Genomic DNA, 6,000 nt, shown 5'->3' with positions numbered 1-6,000 from the left:
GACTATTGTTGTCCTATTTTAACGCTCCAGGAACATTTACATGAAGGGATCTTAACAGAACGTCTTCCCACAGCAGCCACAGCACGTTGCTTCTTTCTGCACAGCAGAATATCCAGTGTCTGAATGAAACTCGGTCAGTCTCTGACTGTCATTGTATTCTAATTAAACTCCTGTGTGCTCACAAGGAACACAACATTCAGATTTATTCTCTAATTAGCAGAGATGAGTCTGGATTAAAGGCAAGCAGGGCCGAGGGCTGGGGCTCTGCTGCACACTTGTGCATGCACACCATACGACACATGCATAAATGAGGGAATAAGCATGTGCGACATCACCATGAGAAGAGTGGATGGTAAAACGTTGGAGGAAAAAGCTGAGAAAGATGTTGAGACGAGGGGCAGGGGAAAATAACTGGTTCATACAAAGATTCCCATTCGCTGCATTTTGAGTAGACGGTATTTAAATTTACAACTCAATCATTAACACGTTCCATTAAAAAAGAATGATGATCGTCTTTGACGGGGAAGTGCTTGAAATATTTTATGATTACAACAGCAGAAATTGTGCATCACGTCAATTCAACTTTCATTCCCAGTCATAAACAGAAGCCTTTGTGCGTAGTGACAACCTGTCTGCTCCTGGAGGACATCATGTCCTCTCTGCTTTAGGATAACTGGCAGTGATCGCTGACGCTCATATTAACTGGTCACAATTAGCCGAACGATTGCCCCCAGCTGAAATCGTTCCTTAAATAAAAGTGTTGAAGGGAAAAGGCCGTGAACCTGGAAGTTAGCATTTGGCACGGCATCTTTCCTTTATTTTGGGCAAATGAGTCAGCATGAGTCACACAGGTTTTGCTATCACTGGCTTTGTTAGCAGCCTTATTCCCAGGACACCCATGTATATTTTTTGAATAAGTCTCTGTCTAAACGTTTTGAATTCAACTGAAGTGCAAGATGACAAAAACCATCTCACGACCTGAGCCCTGTGTACCCTTTGCTTGAATGTTAGCTCATTTGTTTGAGATGTTGTGTTACTGTCGACGGCCCGCTCCTGTGAGAGATAGATGCTTGGTCTCCCCTGTGGTCCTCGCGGCTTCCTCCCTGCTTGGATAATCCAAACAGATGTGGACTTCCCTCAGTGCTCCCCCCCTCCCCACCGCATCAGTCCTGTGCCCCCTCTCACATCAACTAATCTCAGCCATGCCTGTGATAGCGCAGAGTACCATCTGCTCTGCTCCAGCCCTCTTTGAGATGGGCAGACCTCCACATCTGGACCCCTGCCTGCCCCTCCTCCTCCTCTCCCCATGTATATGGTCTCTATCTCTGACACGACACAGAGTGCAGCAAGGATTTAACAACCCATCCAGCTTTATAGTCTTAATATATCAGCGTCGCAATCAGGGATGTGGTGGAGGTTCAACTAATCTAGAATCAAGTGTTTTGCTACTTTTTCTATGTGAAACACTTCAGTAAATCCTAATGACGTTGAGTCTAAAAATTAAAGGTCACACTGATGAAAGTTACATAAAAACATTCTCGGAAAAGCACATCAACTAATATTTATTTTAGGAAATTGTTATTTATTTTTATGGAGTCTGGAGTGTGATGACAGATTTTTTTTTTTTTCAGGGGTTAATTATAATCAACGTGTTAAATGGTGCATTTGAAAAAAAATTCGTGCTGTTGAAAAGTGCTTCATTATTCTGTCTTTTTTTTTCACCTTTGACACTGTGGTTAACAAAGTGCCATTTGTTGGATTGCTCAGGCGCCTTTGACCGGATCTCATGGTCATCATCACCAGCAGTTTGCTCGATGGTCAACGAGCAGATGTTGTGCACGTTTGCACTTCCATGACACCGAGCACCTCCGTGACTTCTCATCCATGTTGGCTTAAAGTTGAGCTTAATGGTTCATGCTGGACCTTAACAGCAGCTGATGAAATATATTATAAAATATATAATCGCCTTGACGGCCATGCTTGTGTTGCCTCCTGCTGCTGTTGTTTGCTCTTAAGGCCTGAAAACCACAAACATGGAGTTCAACATGAACAAACTTCTGTACAAACAGTTTCACTTTTTTCACATTCAACATTTCTGTGGTTATGTTTTTTGTCTGCGCTCCTCTTCCTGGATTGAAGTTGGAAAAAGGTGATGTCACATATCTTTGTGCACCAATCAGCACCATTTCAGTCAGAATTGGATGACGGTGGCGGCCTTTGCTTATGTTTCTATGCTTCAAAGCACAGAAGATTAGCTTCATGCTAAACTCTTCATGCTAAACTCATCATCAGTACTGTTTAACGGTGCATTTTGACTGTTGCTGTGAATATTTAATGTTGTAGAGAGAACTTCCTCCAGTGTCCCTCTCTAAATGCACTAAACCCCACAGAGCAGGAACAGGAGCTCTGATTGGCCAGCCATTATTTCTGTGCTGTGAAGAAGAGAGGAAGAGCCTCTCTTCTCAATTCATTGAGAAGAGAGGCTCTTATGGCTGCAATTAACTATTGAAAAGTAAGTGTATAATTATCCGTACATGTCAGCTCAACACCCTTTTAATTTCCCCTGTAGGATGAATGTACAGCCAGTCAACCCAGCTGGGACATCGACTGCTACACTCGACTGATTTATGTCTTTGATGTATAAACTGCCCATTGATTGCAGACTGTTTTGACGTCTTCAGGAATATATCGCCAGATGCTGTTGAGCCAGTTATCGACTGAGCTATTTATCTGCATCATCACGTCCATTTTATCCCCATCGCCGCACACGCTACAGAAACATTTGGACATCCTAATGGCAGTCCTTGAGTTTATCGCCTTGCCCATCCTCCACCCACGTGTCCCCTCCCTGTGCCTGTATTAATTGTTCCGGACACGAGGACGTAGTGGAGGAGAACAAACAAGGTTGACCTTTCCAGGTGGCTACACCTAACTGTTTTTTTGTTTTTTTTTTTGTTCTCCATCCTTTAGCTGCATTGTGCATGAGCTCTCGGGCCTGCAGGGAACTTTGAAGGATGAGGGCGGGATATATCTTTTTATCCATCAGCAACTATTCATCAAGCGGTAAGTGATTTATCGCGGCGGCCGGCCCTGTCACCGCAGTATGGAAAATGCTATAGACGGTGTGTTTGAACACTGTCACAGCTCAGACTTTGCCTTGACGTTTATGATGTTGTTTACATGTTCCACTGTGTGAAGCGCCGAGTAGAACAAATGTGGCCTGTCTCCAATATTCTTTTGTTCCATTTACTTTCCAGCACTTTGCTGCTGCCTATGTCTAATCCATCTTCAAACTCTAACTAGGCCATATGGAAGCCTATATTTATTTATAGAATATCCCAAAATTAAGGTGTTCTCTCTATGATTTATATATAGTTGAATGCTGTTTTTTTTCTCCAGCTGTTCCAGTCAATCACACTGTGGTGTGTTCAACCGATGCACCGTTCAGGAACTGGAAGAGCAGAAGAGACGATATAATTTGCCTAAAAGTTGTCGATCAAGGCAAGTAAAATATTGCTGTTCATCAGTCCATCATACTTCAAGTGGAATTTCAAAGTACTTCAAAAAGTGTACTTTAATGACGATGTATTATAAATTGTGCTTAAGTGTACTTTTAAAAACTGTAATAGATTACAAATATGTTTAATAGTAATAAAGTGTACTTGTGAAAAATACTTGTTTTCAAGTCCTTTGCGACACACTATCAGCGTGTTTAATCAAAATGTACTTTAGTTTCACTTCATTTTAAGTATATTTATGTGTATTTCCAACACATTGGTGATATAATACAATTGTACTACAAGTGTGTTTTGAATTTTTACTGGTGGAGTATATGGAAAGTTTGTAAAAAGTTACACTTCAAGTATATTCAAGGACTATTTGAGTACCCTTAAGTATACTTGAAGATGACAGAAATAGCACAAAGTGTACTTAGTACAGTCATCCAAAAGTCTAATATTTGGGTTTATTCTGCTGTAGCATCATTTTATCTTAGATGACTGTGTTTTATATTGAAATATTACATGAACTAATGCAGTCTTATTGCAGGCCTGTATTAAAGAGAGCGTCTTATATTAGTGCCTTTGTGGTTTCCGTACAGGATGATTATTGTGACAAGAACATGACAAATAGTCGGCGAAGATGCTTCCAGATTTTGCTTAACAATTATTGAATTTCACCTCTTCCTCCACTGTTTCCTGATGCCATAATTCAACTGCAGGTCATAACCGGATGTGCGTTCACTGTCTTCACTGCAGCGGCGCCTCATACAAATTTAGCATTTTGCCCAGAATTTGATGAATGCAGTATTTCTTGACCTCATCAGACCTCGAATGAGTCAGTATAAGTGACGCTTAGATCCGTCTCCTCCTGCCACTGTGTTGCCACCAGCTTGCTCTCCCCTCATTCATCTTTAATGTGTTTGCTCTGCTGGATTAATTTCTCCAGTTCAACACACATCAATCACAGGGGGATCTGACTCCCCACTGGGTGATTACAGTAAACCCTTTTTTTTAACGTTTAGGCACATATGCGCTGAGCTATTAGAAAACTTGTGTTTATGTATTGATTTAAATATTGCTCAACTTCTAAATATTGACAAATATCCTGTCGCAGGGTTAAATCATTCTGTAACAGATGAGCACATAAAATACTTTTAGTACCTTTGTCGCAATTTTCTCTCTCACTTTAAAAATAAATGAATTATCTTTATGGCACAAGCATAAATAAAATAAACATCAGCTGTGATGCTTTTATGTTACGGTTTATTAAATGTGTGTGCGAGGGACGGGATGCAATATGCAGCATCCAATTGTGTTTTACGCCGTTCAACTGACACGACTCTCTCTATCGATCGTGATGTCTGACATCTATCTCTGCCCGCTGTGGGGACTGAAAGCGGATACAAATGCTTTTATCCCCAAGTGATACAACACAAATCATCGAAAATAACAAATCAGATGAGGATACAGATCCTGTGGACTCTTAACTCAAGTGTGTACTGAACTGTGGTGCTGCATGAATGATGGACAAGAGAGGTTTCATAATGCTTATTTCAACATCCATTTGCACATACATGTATTTTTTTTTTCACTATATAAGAAACACAATTTGAGGGTAACTGACTCCGCCAGCCTGCCAGCCTGTGTTTTGGTGCAGTGGGTGAGCAGTTTGCCAGAAGCATGCATTGATGCTCATGGCTGCCCACGGCTGCGGTGTCCCCGATTCACCTCTCACCCTCTCTGCTTTGAATGATATTTCACTGCTGCTGCCAAACGCTGTGACCAGGCAGTGGCAAACGCACGTTTTCATTCCTCCCTGGAGTTTTCTGGCGTTATCTCAGGTACACAGAGAGAGATGAAACGAGGGCTGCGCGGTCTGCAGAGAGTATTTGTAGTTACTTAGTCAAATTTAGGGATATCTACTGACATATTTTGGTAATTTTTGCCAGTGAGAACAATGAAGTCAGGTGACTCAGTGGATAAATACAGCAGCAATGTGCAGCTACAATATATATTTTTGTTCTACTACAGAGGCAGAGCCAAGTCAGACATTTTTACATTCTACACATGCCAGTAGTGGCTTTAATGGAGCTGGATGTTAAAGAGGCACTCCACTGATTTTATGCATGATGTTGAGTTTATTTGTCAAGAGTAGCACTACTCAGCCTGTGAAAATGGTTGTATGTCTTCTGTTGCTCTAAATGGTGATTTCTAATGTTTGAAAAAAAAAAAAAAAAACCCAACGGCATCATCAAGGGATTAAAGTCAGAATATCTGCTTCAATTCTGGCCATTCTTTATTTTAATCTGCCTTTTGTGAGTCCTCAAACTGGTGCAATAGTAAATCTCTAGAGTGCTTCTTTAATATCAACCAGCCAGCAATTGTAAATGCATTGAAAGCCGAAAATGAATCACGATAGGTCAGAATTTTATGAGAAAAAACAAAGAATAAAAGAAAGAAATGAGAAAAGCCAGAAGAGAGGAGAGGGGAGGGTACTCTG

This window comes from Chaetodon auriga, chromosome 2, assembly GCF_051107435.1.
Source record: "Chaetodon auriga isolate fChaAug3 chromosome 2, fChaAug3.hap1, whole genome shotgun sequence".
NCBI classification, from domain to species: domain Eukaryota; kingdom Metazoa; phylum Chordata; class Actinopteri; order Chaetodontiformes; family Chaetodontidae; genus Chaetodon; species Chaetodon auriga.
Note: the sequence above shows the minus strand (reverse complement) of the source record.